This window comes from Arachis stenosperma, chromosome 7 (assembly GCF_014773155.1).
Source record: "Arachis stenosperma cultivar V10309 chromosome 7, arast.V10309.gnm1.PFL2, whole genome shotgun sequence".
In the NCBI taxonomy this organism is placed as follows: Eukaryota; Viridiplantae; Streptophyta; class Magnoliopsida; order Fabales; family Fabaceae; genus Arachis; species Arachis stenosperma.
In genome coordinates, this window is record NC_080383.1 from 64979378 (window position 1) to 64995321 (window position 15944).

The 15944-nt window shown below is 40.4% G+C and overlaps 1 non-coding gene across 1 annotated transcript; it reads left to right on the top strand.

The window, feature by feature from the left end:
- Window positions 1–3166: 3166 nt before the first annotated feature.
- On the top strand, window positions 3167–3270 carry LOC130942687 (small nucleolar RNA R71). The gene has a single exon (XR_009071250.1). It is a non-coding gene; the product is annotated as a small nucleolar RNA R71 (small nucleolar RNA).
- Window positions 3271–15944: the final 12674 nt, after the last annotated feature.

Genomic DNA, 15944 nt, shown 5'->3' on the forward strand with positions numbered 1-15944 from the left:
TGTCTATAAGGACTTGGTCCAACCTTTGATCAAAGTTGACCCTTCTAGTGTAGGGGCGTTCATCACCTTGCATCATAGGCAAGTGGAATGCCAACCTTACATTTTCCGGACTGAAATCCAAGTATTTCCCCCTAACCATTGTGAGATAATTCTTTGGACTTGGGTTCATACCTTGGTCATGGTTTCTAGTGATCCATGCATTGGCATAGAACTCTTGAACCATTAAGATTCCGACTTGTTGCATGGGGTTGGTTAAGACTTCCCAACCTCTTCTTTGGACTTCATGTCGGATCTCCGGATACTCATTTTTCTTGAGCTTGAAAGGGACCTCAGGGATCACCTTCTTCTTTGCCACAACATCATAGAAGTGGTCTTGATGGCTCTTGGAGATGAATCTTTCCATCTTCCATGACTCGGAGGTGGAAGCTTTTGCCTTCCCTTTTCCTTTTCTAGAGGATACTCCGGCCTTAGGTGCCATTAGTAATGGAAAAACAAAAAAAAGCTTATGCTTTTACCACACCAAACTTAAAATATTGCTCGCCCTCGAGCAATAAAAGAAAAAAGAGAAGAAGAAGAAGAAGAAAATATGGTAGAGAGGGAGAAAGGTGGGTTCGGTTTAGGTGAAGAAGGAGGTGTTGTGTTGTGTAAAAATGAAGTAGAATGGAAGGGTATTTATAGGGAAAGGGGGGAAAGTATGTTCGGCCATTTGGGTGGGAATGGGAGGGAAATTGGTTTGAATTTTTGAAGGTAGGTGGGGTTTATGGAGAAGAGTGGATGGATGTGAGTGGTGAATGGGGTAATTGGGAAGAGGAATTGAGGTGATTGGTGAAAGGTGTTGGGAAGTGTGACATGGGGAAGAGTGGATTTGGATTAGGAGAGTGTGATTAGGATTAAAAGGTAAAGTGGGAATATGTTAGGTGGGGATCCTGTGGGGTCCACAGATCCTGAGGTGTCAAGGAATTCCATTCCTGCACCAAATAGGCATGTAAAATGCCTTCGTGCATCATTCTGGCGTTTAAACGCCCATTGGTGCACATTCTGGGCGTTCAACGCCCATGTAAAGCATGTTTCTGGCGTTGAACGCCAGTTTCATGCTTGTTACTGGCGTTCAACGCCAGTTTTTCCTTTCTGGGCACATTCCTGGCGTTCAGCGCCAGAATGTTGCTTGTTTCTGGCGTTCAGCGCCAGAATGGTGCTCTGTTCTGGCGTTGAACGCCAGCCAGATGCATCTTACTGGCGTTGAACGCCAGCCTGTGCGTCCTCCAGGGTGAAAAATTTTTTTTTCTTCTGTTTTTGACTCTGTTTTTAATTTTTTTGATTTTTTTCGTGACTCCTCATGATCATGTACCTAATAAAACACAAAATAACAATAAAATGGTATAAAATAGAAATTAGATGAATAAAATTGGGTTGCCTCCCAACAAGCGCTTCTTTAATGTCAATAGCTTGACAGTGGCTCTCATGGAGCCACAAGGTGATCAGGTCAATGTTGTATAGTTGTCCACACCAAACTTAGAGTTTGGATATGGGATCTTAACACCAAACTTAGAGTTTGGTTGTGGCCTCACAACACCAAACTTAGAGTTTGACTGTGGGGGTTCTTCTTGACTCTGAACTGAGAGAAGCTCTTCATGCTTACTCTCTTTTGTCATAGAGGGATGGCCATGTGCCTTAAACACAAGGTAGTCCCCATTCAATTGAAGGACTAATTCCCCTCTGTTAACATCTATCACAGCTCCTGCTGTGGCTAGGAATTAATGGTCTTCCAAGGATGATGCAATCATCCTCTTCCTTCCTAGTGTCCAAGATTATGAAATCAACAGGGATGTAAAGGCCTTCAACCTTTACTAGCACGTCCTCTACTATTCCATAGGCTTGTCTCAATGACTTGTCTGCCAGTTGTAATGAGAACAAGGCAGGTTGAACCTCAATGATCCCCAGCTTCTCCATTACAGAGAGTGGCATTAGATTTATCCCTGACCCCAGGTTACACAGAGCTTTTTCAAAGATCATGGTGCCTATGGTACAAGGTATTAAGAACTTGCCAGGATCTTGTTTCTTTTGAGGTAGAATTTTCTGAATCCAAGTGTCCAGTTCATTAATGAGCAAGGGAGGTTCACTTTCCCAAGTCTCATTACCAAACAACTTGGCATTCAGCTTCATGATAGCTCCTAAATATTGAGCAACTTGCTCTCCAGTTACATCTTCATCCTCTTCAGAGGAAGAATAGTCTTCAGAGCTCATGAATGGCAGAAGGAGATTTAATGGAATCTCTATGGTCTCTGTATGAGCCTCAGATTCCTTTGGATCCTTAATAGGAAACTCCTTCTTGCTTGAGGGACGTCCCAGGAGGTCTTTCTCACTAGGATTTTCGTCCTCCTCCTCCCTTGTGCATTCGGCCATATTGACTATGTCAATGGCCTTGCACTCTCCTTTTGGATTCTCTTCTGTATTGCTTGGGAGAATACTAGGAGGAGTTTTAATGACTTTCTTACTCAGCTGGCCCACTTGTGCCTTCAGATTTCTAATGGAGGATCTTGTTTCACTCATGAAACTGAAGGTGGCCTTTGACAGATCAGAGACTACATTGGCTAAATTAGAAGTATTTTGTTCAGAATTCTCTGTCTGTTGCTGAGAAGATGATGGATATGGCTTGCTATTGCCCAGCCTATTGCGTCCACCATTGTTAAAGCCTTGTTGAGGCTTTTGTTGATCCTTCCATGAGAAATTTGGATGATTTCTCCATGATGAGTTATAGGTGTTTCCATAAGGTTCACCCATGTAATTAACCTCTGCCATGGCAGGGTTCTCAGGATCATAAGCTTCTTCAGAAGCTGCCTCTCTAGTACTGTTGGATGCATGTTGCAATCCATTCAAATTTTGAGAGATCATGTTGACCTGTTGAGTCAACACTTTGTTCTGAGCCAATATGGCATTCAGAGTATCAATTTCAAGAACTCCTTTCTTCTGAGGTATCCCATTGTTCACGGAATTCCTCTCAGAAGTGTACATGAACTGGTTATTTACAACCATGTCAATGAGCTCTTGAGCCTCTTCAGGCGTTTTCTTCAGGTGAATAGATCCACCTGCAGAATGGTCCAATGACATTTTCGAAAATTCAGAGAGACCATAATAGAATATATCTAATATGGTCCATTCTGAAAACATGTCAGATGGACATCTTTTGGTCAGCTACTTGTATCTTTCCCAAGCTTCATAGAGGGATTCACCATCTTTTTGTTTGAAGGTTTGAACATCCACTCTCAGCTTGCTCAGCTTTTGAGGAGGAAAGAACTTATCTAAGAAGGCAGTGACCAGCTTATCCCATGAGTCCAGGCTATCCTTGGGTTGTGAATCCAACCATACTCTAGCTCTGTCTCTTACAGCAAAAGGGAAAAGCATGAGTCTGTAGACTTCAGGATCAACTCCATTCGTCTTTACAGTCTCACAGATCTGCAAGAACTCAGTAAAAAACTGATAAGGATCTTCAGATGGAAGTCCATAAAACTTGCAGTTTTGTTGCATTAATGCAACTAGCTGAGGTTTCAGCTCAAAGTTATTGGCTCCAATGGCAGGAATGGAGATGCTTCTTCCATCAAACTTGGACGTTGGCTTTGTGAAGTCACCAAGCATTCTCCTTGCATTATTATTATTTTCGGCTGCCATTTCCTTCTCTTGTTCGAAAATTTCTGAAAGGTTGTTTCTGGATTGTTGTAGTTTAGCTTCTCTTAATTTTCTCTTCAGAGTCCTTTCAGGTTCTGGATCAATTTCAACAAGAGTGCCTCTATCCTTGTTCCTGCTCATATGAAAGAGAAGAAAACAAGAAAAGAAAGAGGAATCCTCTATGTCACAGTATAGAGATTCCTTTATGTTAGTAGAAAAAGAAAGGGGTAGAAGAATGAAGAAGGAGATTCGGAATTTTGGATGAAGAGAGGTGAAGAGAAGTGTTAGTAATTAAATAATTAAATAGAAGAAGAAAAGAGAAGGGGATTTTCGAAATTAATTTTTGAAAAAGAGGTTAGTAATTTTCGAAAATTAGAGATAAAATGTAATTAAAATTGAACATGAAACAATTAGTTAATTAAAAATAATTTTTGAAAAAGAGAGAGATATTTTCGAAAATAGAAGATGGAAAAGTAGTTAGGTGGTTTTGAAAAAGATAAGAAACAAACAAAAAGTTAGTTAGTTGATTGAAAAAGATTTGAAATCAAAATTGAAAAAGATAAGAAGATAGTAAGTTAGATAAGATATTTTAAAATCAAATTTTGAAAAAGATAAAATTTTTGAAAAAGATAAAAAGATTTAATTCAAAAATTTTTAAAATTATTTACTTCACTAACAAGAAACTACAAAATAAGATTCTAGAACTTAAAGATTGAACCTTTCTTAACAAGAAAGTAACACACTTCAAATTTTTGAACCAATCACATTAATTGTTAGCTAATTTTCGAAAATAAGGATAAGAAAAAGATTTTGAAAATAATTTGAAAAAGATTTTTGAAATTTTCAAAAATTATAAAAAATTGAAAAAGATATGATTTTTGAAAAAGATTTTGAAAAGATAAGATATTTAAAATTGAAATTTTGACTTGACTTGTAAGAAACAACTAATTTTGAAAATTTTTGACCAAGTCAACCCAAAATTTCGAAAATTTGGAGGGAAATAAGGAAAAGATATTTTTTTTATTTTTGAATTTTTAATGATGAGAGAGAAAAACAACAAATATACTTAATGCATGAAATTTTTGGATCAAAACAATGAATGCATGCAAGAATGCTATGAATGTCAAGATGAACACCAAGAACACTTTGAAGATCATGATGAACATCAAGAACATAATTTTGAAAAGTTTTTAATGCAAAGAAAACATGCAAGACACCAAACTTAGAAATTTTTAATGCTTAGAAAACATTAATGCAAAGATGCACATGAAAAACAAGAAAAGACACAAAACAAGAAAACATCAAGATCAAACAAGAAGACTTATCAAGAACAACTTGAAGATCATGAAGAACATTATGGATGCATGGAATTTTCGAAAAAATGCAAGAAAAATTTTTAAAGCATGCAATTAACACCAAACTTAAAAATTGACTTAAGACTCAAACAAGAAACACAAAATATTATTTTTTATTTTTATGATTTTTTTGTATTTTTATTAATTTTTTTCGAAAATAATGTTTAAAAGAAAACGAAAAATAAAAGAAAAATTTTGAAAAAAAGATTTTTGAAAAGAAAATTACCTAATCTGAGCAACAAGATGAACCGTCAGTTGTCCATACTCGAACAATCCCCGGCAACGGCGCCAAAAACTTGGTGCACGAATTTGTAATCCATGTTCTAACTATTTTGTATGAAATCATTATTATGGCACTGGCTGAATTCACAACTCCGTTCAACTAACCAGCAAGTGTACTGGGTCGTCCAAGTAATAAACCTTACGTGAGTAAGGGTCGATCCCACAGAGATTGTTGGTATGAAGCAAGCTATAGTCACCTTGTAAATCTCAGTTAGGCAGATTAAACCAATTGATTATGGATTTTCTAAAATAAATAATAAACAGAAAATAAAAAGGGATAGAATACTTATGCAGATTCATTTGGTGGGAATTTCAGACAAGCGAATGGAGATACTGTATGCTCAAGGACGCCTGCTATTCTCCCGCTTCAACTCAGTCCTTCTTAATCCTTTCCATGGCAAGCTGTCTATAGGGGTTCACCGTTCGACGATGGCTACTTTCAATCCTCTCGGGAAAATGGTCCTTTGCGGCTGTCACTCGCATGGCTAATCGTCTGGAGGCATCACCTGGCCGAAGGCCACATCCCATCCTCGCAGTGAAAACTACGCTCACGCGCTCTGTCACAGCACGGCTAATCACTGGTTGGTTCCCGCGCCTATTGGAATAGAATCCCTTGATTCTTTTGCGTTTGTCACTAATGCCCAGCACTTGCAAGTCTGAAGCACGTCACAGTCATTCATTACCGGAATCCTACTCGGAATACCACAGACAAGGTTAGACTTTCCGGATTCTCAGGATCCTACTCGGAATACCACAGACAAGGTGAGACTTTCCGGATCCTCATAAATGCCGCCATCTATCTAGCTTATACCACGAAGATTCTGTTGGGAAATCTAAGAGATACACATTCAAGCTCTGTTGCATGTAGAACGGAAGTGGTTGTCAATCACGCGCGTTCATAAGTGAGAATGATAATGAGGGTCATATAATCATCACATTCATCATGTTCTTGGGTGCAAATGAATATCTTGGAATAAGAATAAGAGAGATTTGAATAAAAGAAAATAGAATTGCATTAATACTTGAGGTACAGCAGAGCTCCACACCCTTAATCTATGGTGTGCAGAAACTCCACCGTTGAAAATACATAAGTAAAAGGTTCAGGCATGGCCGAATGGCCAGCCCCCATGTGGTCACAAGACCGAATGATCAAAGACATCAAATACATTAGTTAAATGTTCTATTTATAATAAACTAGCTCCTAGGGTTTACATGAGTAAGTAATTGATGCATAAATCCACTTCCGGGGCCCACTTGGTGTATGTTTGGGCTGAGCTTGATCAATCCACGAGCTGAGGCTTCTCTTGGAGTTGAACTCCGAGTTATGACGTGTTTTGGGCGTTCAACTCCGGATCATGACGTTTTTCTGGCGTTTAACTCCAGACAGCAGCATGAACTTGGCGTTCAACGCCAAGTTACGTCGTCAATTTCCGAATGAAGTATGGACTATATATATTTCTGGAAAGCCCTGGATGTCTACTTTCCAACGCCGTTGAGAGCGCGCCATTTGGAGTTCTGTAGCTCCAGAAAATCCATTTCGAGTGCAGGGAGGTCAGAATCCAACAGCATCAGCAGTCCTTTTGTCAGCCTTTTTCAGAGTTTTGCTCAAATCCCTCAATTTCAGTCAGAATTTACCTGAAATTACAGAAAAACACACAAACTCATAGTAAAGTCCAGAAATGTGAATTTAACATAAAAACTAATGAAAACATCCCTAAAAGTAGCAAGAACTTACTAAAAACTACCTAAAAACAATGCCAAAAAGCGTATAAATTATCCGCTCATCACGTCTCCCACCTAGCACTTTTGGTTAAAGTCCTTAAGTTGGATGTTAGTTGAGCTTCCTGTTATGGCGGCTTGTGTTTAAATTCATCCAGAAATCTCCACCAATGCTTGGAATGCTAATGGCCTCCGGGGTCCTAAACTAGGCATGTGAAGCTTCTGAGCAGCTTCAAACAGACTTTCAGGCTCCCGGGGTGATGAATATCAGAATATTTTCCAGGATCCCAAACTCTGGTTCCAAATCCGCTTTCGTTGTGATCTATACTTTTCCATCTGGGCGGTTTGGAAATTAAATTCTCACCACGGTGGCCAAACGTTCTCCGTGATCCATTCAATTGAGCATGATACTAATCCTTGCACTTCGAGTTGACGTGTGGAACCTTATTGAACCTTGTGCTCTGGCTCTGAGTATGAGCCATTTCCCTTTTATTCTAAAAGCTGCAGAGAGCTCTAAGCTGGCCATCTGTTTCAAGCAAACCATATTCAAGTGGAATATTGAAGATAAAAGACAAGGATTTTGCCCACTTGCAGTTTGTGGTGGACGGTAACGGCCTTGGAATGGGTGTTTCCAGTGGTTTTGTAAGTTCTACTCCCTTATAATCTTCTGTAAATTCTTCCACTTCAACCATCTCTTGATCAGAGTCTTCAATTTCTCCCTCATCATCGCTCAAGTCATATATTGGAGGTTGAGAAAGATCTACCTTAGCATCATCTTCATATTTACTCGGGGAAGATTCTTCTGTCTCAAAGAAGTCACTTGTGGATGTAAGTTCGCTGCTAAGAGAATAGGTCTCGTGATCATCATCATCAAGGAAACCTGTGTCATGGGTTATTCCGTTCAGTTCTTCATAAGATATTTGTAGTGGAGGCGGTGCAAAATCCTCCTCAGCGTCAATTGTAACATCCTTGACAGAGTTCTCCACAACAACTGACTCTTCTTCTTCTGCAATGACGGCTTTCTCTACTTGTTCTGGTGCGAAGTTATGCTCTATGCTATTCACTGGAGCTACCAGCGTCTCCTCGGTACTGCGTTTCTCATTGGATTCTCCACATAAAGCCATGGGGGTCTGTTGAGGGGCTGAACGTCCAGAAGATAATTGCTTTAACTTCTCCATCATTGCTTGTTCCAGTTGATGAAGGATTGCAGTGCACTGTTTCATTGATTCTTCGAGGCTAACCTGTGATTTTGACTTTGATGGATATGGGTAATGCGTATGGGGGAGTGGTGGTTCTTGGAAGTAATTGGATTGGTATTGGGGCGGATAAGGATCGTATGGTGGCGAATGGCGAAAAGAAGCTTGTGAGTGTGGTGGTTCGAGGTCATGTTGAGAGGATTGTTTATAGGCACGGGGTGGGGCTTGTTGGTAGTTACAAGGTTGTCCACAGCTGGGTATGCATTGTAGAATGGTCGTTGTCCATGATATCTTGGAGGGTGTTGTTGTCTAAAGGGTTGATTATATCCTTTTGACTCTATCCATCCTTGATTGGTCTGACCTTGATGCATATTCCTACTGTGATTTCTATTTCCTTCAACAAAGTTAGAACTGAACTCAAAGCGAGAGGGGTGAGAATTCATAGTAGCTATCAGAAATAAGGGGGAAAAAGAGAAAACAAATAAACACGTAAAAGAAAGATATTTTTTTTTTTGAAAAATATTTACAATAACCAATAACAAGGCACACGTTTACAATTCCCCGGCAACGGCGCCATTTTGACGTTGTGATTTTTGCTAGTAAAGAATTTTACAAAACTAGTCGCGTTGTAGATATAGTTTCTAAACCAACAGAAATCCCTTCGTACAAACGTTTTGGTTGTCACAAGTAACAAACCCCTTTAAAATTGATAACCGAGTATTTAAACCTCGGATCGTCTTCTCAAGGAATTGCAGGGAGGTATGTTCTTATTATTGGCTATGAAAAAGGTAAAATTGGGGTTTTTGAAAATTGGGCAATGGGTACAAGCATATTTAAATAACAAATAAAATAAATTAACAGTAAAATAAACTCTTGGCAAGGTATAAAGACTGGAGGTCCTATCCTAGTTATCCTTATCAATTATGAAGGAAATTGGATTCTTCTCCCACCTTGTTAACCTCTAACTATGAAGGTAAGTTAAATGGATGAGTTAATTCAAATCCTCAAGTTCTAGTCTTTCCTTGGGAAAGGCTAGAGTTATTGGAATATGAATTAATGAAATGAAGAAATCCAATTTTCAATCAATAATGAGTTTGATAACTATAGAGTTACCAATTATTTAACCAAGACCAAAAGGAAAGGAAATTGAAGCTGCTGGAATAAAAATACTTTTAGATGGGAAGTAATAATCATGTAAATAAAAGAAAGCAATATTAAACTGAAATACCTCAAATAACATTAATTTAAAAGAGTAATCTGTAACATGGAAGAGTTCATAAATTCAATAAAAATAAAGAACCTGTGATTGAGAGTCACTCGTAAAACTAAGAGAAATCCTAAATTCTAATCCTAAGAGAGAGAGGAGAGAACCTCTCTCAAAACTAGATCTAAATCATGGAAAAGTAACCGAAAATTCCGAGTCTCTCCCCATGGATGCATTCCTCCACTTCATAACCTCTGGTCTATGACTTCTGGATTTGGATTTGGGCCAAAAAGGCTTCAAAATCCGCTATGAGCATTTTCTGCAATTTCTGGTGCGTGGCCTCTGTCACGCGTCCGCGTGGGTCACGCGGTCGCATCATTCGGATTTCTCCTTGTCGCGCGGTCGCGTTGGTCACACATCCGCGTCGTATGCGATTTGCTCAAGTCGCGCGGTTGCGTCAGTCATGCGGCCGCGTCGTTGCCTCTTCGCTTCTGGCACGCGATCGCGTCGTCCATGCGATCGCGTGGATGCCAGTTCCTTCAGAAACTCCATTTTGCACTTTCCTTCCATTTTTGTATGTTTCCTTTTCCATCCTTTAAGTCATTCCTGCCTTAGAAGATCTGAAACTACTCAACACACTAATCACGGCATCGAATGGAATTAAAGGTGATTAAAATAATTAATTTAAAAGCATAGGAAACATGTTTTTCACATACATCACATACTAAGGAAGGAGAAGTAAAACCATACAATTAATATGAATAAGTGGGTGAAGGATTGAATAAATCACTCAGATTAAGCATAAAATATATCATAAAATATGGGTTTATCATCGTCCAAGTAATACCTTACGTGAGTAAGGGTTGAATCCCACGGAGATTGTTGGCTTGAAGCAAGCTATGGTTATCTTATTAATCTTAGTCAAGATACCAATAGGATTCTTTAGCCTCGATTGTAAAAGATAAAAGAGCATGAAATAAATAGTTACTATGCAGTAATGGAGAATATGTTGGAGTTTTGGAGATGCTTTGTCTTCTAAATTCCTGTAACATAATGCTTTCTCACTTTCAAACATGCAAGGTTCCTTCCATGGCAAGCCGTATGTAGGGTATCACCGTTGTCAATGGCTACTTCCCATCCTCTCAGTGAAAATGGTCCAAATGCTCTGTCACAGCACGGCTAATCATCTGTCGGTTCTCGATCATGTTGGAGTAGAATCCCTTGATCCTTTTGCGTTTGTCATCACGCCCAACAATCACGAGTTTGAAGCTCGTCACAGTCATCGAATCCTTGAATCCTACTCAGAATACCACAGACAAGGTTTAGACCTTTCGGATTCTCAAGGATGCTGCAAATGAATTCTAACTTATACCACGAAGATTCTGATTAAGAAATCTAAGAGATACCCATTCAATCTAATGTAGAACAGATGTGGTTGTCAGACACACGTTCATGGATTGACAAAGGTGATGAGTGTCACGGATCATCACCTTCTTCATAATGAAGCGCGAATGAACATCTTAGATAGGAACAAGCGTGTTTGAATGGAAAACAGAAATAATTGCATTAGTTCATCGAGACGCTGCAGAGCTCCTCACCCCCAACAATGGGGTTTAGAGACTCATGCCGTCAAAAGGTATATAATTCAGATCTAAAATGTCATGAGATGCAAAATAAGTCTCTAAAAGTTGTTTAAATACTAAACTAGTAACCTAGGTTTACAGAAAATGAGTAAACTAAGATGAATAGTGCAGAAATCCACTTTTGGGGCCCACTTGGTGTGTGCTGGGGCTGATAATTAAGCTTCTCACATGCCTGGGCTGTTTCTGGAGTTCAATGCCAGGTTGTAACCTGTTTCTGGCGCTGAACTCCAACTTGCAACCTGTTTCTGGCGCTGAACGCGAGAATGCAACATGGAACTGGTGTTAAATGCCAGTATACATCGTTTATCTTCGCGCAAAGTATGGACTATTATATATTGCTGGAAAGCCCTGGATATCTAATTTCCAACCCAATTGAGAGCGCACCAATTGGACTTCTGTAGCTCCAAAAAATTCATTCCGAGTGCAGGGAGGTCAGAATCCAACAGCATCAGTAGTGCTTTTTCAGCCTGATTCAGATTTTTGCTCAGCTCCCTCAATTTCAGCCAAAAAATACCTGAAATCACAGAAAAACACACAAACTCATAGTAAAGTCTAGAAATATGAATTTTGCCTAAAAACTAATAAAAATATACTCAAAACTAACTAAAACACACTAAAATCTACATGAAATTACTCCCAAAAAGCGTATAAAATATCGGCTCATTAGGAGACAACCAGCGAACAGTGACGCGCACGCATGGCTGACGCGTGCGCGTGATTTGGACAAAATCACAGTGATGTGTACGCGTGCTTGACGTGTACGCGTGGAATGGAGTTCGCGCAATCGACGTGAGCGCGTGCCTGACATGCATGCGTGGAGAGGAAAATCGTCAAACGACGCGTACGCATGACCGACGCGTACGCGTGACATGCGCAATCGGCAGAAAATTCAGGAAACGCTGGAGACGATTTTGGGCCGCGTTTTGACCCAGTTTTCGGTCCAGAAACACAGAATAAAGCCAGGGAACATGCAGAGACTCAATTCATACTTAGCATAAGCTGATAATTCATAATTTTAGGATTAGATGTAGGTTTTAGAGAGAGAGGCTCTCTCCTCTCTCTTAAGATTTAGGATTTTTATTAGGATTAGGCTATGATTTCTTCATTCCAAGTTCAATGTTCCTTTACTTTGGTTTCTCTTCTATTTTTATTTATTCTATTACTTGATTTATGAATTCTCATATTTAATTTGATTTTCTATTTATTGCAATTTGAGGTATTTCATATTTATGATTTTAATTTAGCTTTTTACACTCTTAGCTTTGGTTGAGTAATTAGTAACACTTGAGTTATCAAACTCAGCTGTTGATTGGAATTGGAATTCCTTGCTGATTAATTTGTACTCCAATAACTCTAGTTTTTCCATAGGAGTTGACTAGGACTTGAGGATAAAATTAATTAGTCCGCTTGACTTTCCTTTATTTAATAAAGGTTAACTAAAGTGGGAGCAGAATCCAATTCTCATCACACCTGATAAGGATAACTAGGATAAGACTTCAATTTCTTGTACCTTGCCAATAGTTTTTATTAATTATTAATTTATTTTTCTTATCAATTAAATTACTTGTTCAAGCCTTTTAAAAATCCCAAAATATACCTTTGCATAACCAATAATAAGAATACTTCCCTGCAATTCTTTGAGAGACGACCCGATGTTTAAATACTTCGGTTATTATTTATTAGGGGTTTGTACTTGTGACAACCAAACTTTTGTACGAAAGGGATTCCTTGCCGGTTTAGAAGCTATACTTGCAACAAGGATTTATTTTGTGAAAATTCTAGACCGCGCAAGAATTCAATTCATCACACCCCCAATTGGGAAGGACCATACAGAATCAAGGCTGTAATCGGAAAGGGAGCGTACAAGCTCGAACAACTTAACGGCGACGAAATCCCAAGGACATGGAACGCCGCCAACTTGCGACGATACTACACTTAGACTGACCCCCCAGGAAATCCCTTACCTTATTTCCCTTTTTTTCTTTCTTATGTACTACTTTCGTTCTCATAATTTTTTTTTCTTTCACACTTCGCACAAGTGTCAATCTCGGGTACTCTTTCCCGCTATAAACGGAGGGCTTTAACGAGGCCTGAACTTAATAAAATTCAACTTTTACAAAAATACATTTGCCAATACCACTATAAAGGTGAAACAAACAAAACGGCCAACACCGAGAACTGATCACCCTCGGGGCCTAACAAACGGATATCCTCAAACACTATCAAACGGCCTACCAAAGGCCCTAAGTCACGACGGCTTAAAAACATAAAATGGCTCGAAAAGTGGAAAAGCCTGAATGGCCACAACCACGCGAGTCAAGAAAAAAACGTTCATAATGGCATAAAAAGTTCAAAACATACCAAAATACACGGCCTCAGGGCCAACTAACATCCAAAATAAAACTAACAAGTCCAAATAAACCAACATAAAAAGATATAACAAAAAACTACTCAAGGTCGACGATCTGGCCATCACGGACGGTCTTGAAAGCACCCATCATAGACACGTCCACACCCGGAGCCAGCACTAAAGCCTGAGCCCTCATCGTCTCCTCGGTAGCCACAATCGCACCCTTCGCATCAGCCAGCAATTCCACCTTCTCCTTCTTCAGAGCAGCAACTTCGGCCTTCAAAACCTCAACCTCCCCAAGAAGCACGACAGCTTGAGAACCTGCATCGGAAGCTCGCTGCCGCTCCACACCTAGCTAAGATAAAAGTGAAGTCTCAACCTCAGAAAGTCAAAGGATCTCAGCTCTAGCTTCCTCGGAAGACTTCACCGCCTTCTCTCTCACCACTTCAGCAACCTCAAGCTGCTCTTTCAACTTGGCCACATCATCTTGGGAATGACGGAGCTTCTTATCTAGCAAACCGACCTGAGCCATCACAGGCTCAGCCTTCCGAACAATTACAGCAGATCAGAGAAAGGCGCGATATACCGACTTAGATTGAAAAGAAACATCACAATTATCAAAAAATGGTTCGGTGCCAGGCATCAAGTACTGATCTATAAACCCTGAAGCATCAAAACGCCGATCCATCACGGTAGGAATGGCACCCTCCTCCTCCAAGTTCTCACTACTAGGCTCCTCAAGCCTCTTTCTCTTTCGAGAAGCCTCAGCAGCCGAAACCACAACGACTTCCTCCTTAGGCGAATTCACGGGACCAGGTGAAGCTTGAGTACCATCAGCCATTGCTGCCTTCAACCTCGCCAGAGAAGTCAAACCACCAGCCATCTCAACTGAAAAAACCAAAGAAAAAACACAAAGTTACAAAACCAGGAAACAAACGTAAGAAAACAAAGAAAATGATAGCCACACACTAATATACGTCCTACAGGCCACAGGATCCCCCATGACGTCCCAAGGATTCAACGGATGCTCCCCGAACAAATGCCAAAGGACACTAGCGATGTCCTTATCCTCCAAAGACAAACCAGGTATGTGACTTTGGTCAAAATTGATGGCCCGGCACCGAAATTCCAATAAGTCGGAAACCGACGCTCGCCCTCTAACGTTAACCAAAAAGGACGATGCCCCTGAACAGGGCGCACTTTAAAGTATTCTCTCTTAAAACCATGGAAAGAATATTCAAACAAACCAAATATACGACGATGAGGCTGAGTCTGGAACTACATGTATCCTTTCTTATGCTTTCCTTCCTTAGCCGGAAGAGTACATAAGAAAAGAAAAAGGAAAACAGGCATAGAGACCGGAAGATCAGGGTATCGACACACAAGCTTAAAGGACCGAACGGCCGCCCAACTATTCGGATGAAGCTGAGACGGTGCCACAGAACACCGACTGAGCAACTCCTGAACAAACGGCGAAAAGGGGAGGCGCACTCCGATCCGAGTAAACATCGATTCATAAACCTATATCCAGTCCGGCACGGTCGGCGAATTAAGATTCAGATAACAAACCCACTCATCGGGATTAGGGAGGGCAAGCTCATATTGCCGCTCCACATCACCGCCATCACATACTGCCCCCTGATCATGGAGCCTTTGGAGATCGGCCTCCATCATCCGAGACGGAACACCCCACACATCGCTAGTCATCCAAGTATAGCGAATAGGGATGCCCTTGGAAGGGGCTATCAGAGTACCCACACCCTCACTCCTCTGCCGATGCATACCTAAAACAGGGAGGAGCACCACCATCAGCCTACTAACCCTACGCAGAAGCAGAGAAGACAACCAAAAACCTACTGCCCACTACCAATCCAATGCAGTAGTGCTCAGCCCCTTCAAAACACAAATACCACCACCACCCAAAATGCAAAATGCGGTACAAGAAAGCAGATAGCAAAAACAATGCATGGCAAAAACAGAACAACAAAACACCATCAAATGATGAAAGCAAGAAGAAACAGAAGGATATCAACCTAAGAATGTAGAAAGCAAGCCCAAAAAAATGCTGTAGCAGGAAAGCAGAAACTCAACCGCGAGGAAACACCAGAACACAAAGGAGAGAAAGAGATTTTTTCAGAAAAGGGAGTAAAAGAGATATGAAACAAACGAGGGAAGTAAGAAAGAAAACCAAAACGGTTTCAAAAAAAGACAAAAAGACGCAAACAGCCTTGAAAAGTAAGAGCGGGCATGGGGGCAATAAAGGAAAGCTACCCAAAAAACGCCCCCTCACAATAAATGCCCTTGGAAAAAGAAAACAATAAAGTACGCCTCGAAAAATGCAACAGGCGCAAGGACACAGAAGAGTCACATCAAGACCAAAACGACCAGGCAAAACTTCGATCTAGCCACAAAAATCGGGACCGGAGCACTGACTTCTCCCCAAAAGCGTCAAACGACGACCCGAGAAAATAAAAGAAGGCCACAAACGGTCAAGACCGCATCTCCCAGCGATAGACCGACCTCGCTCGCTCT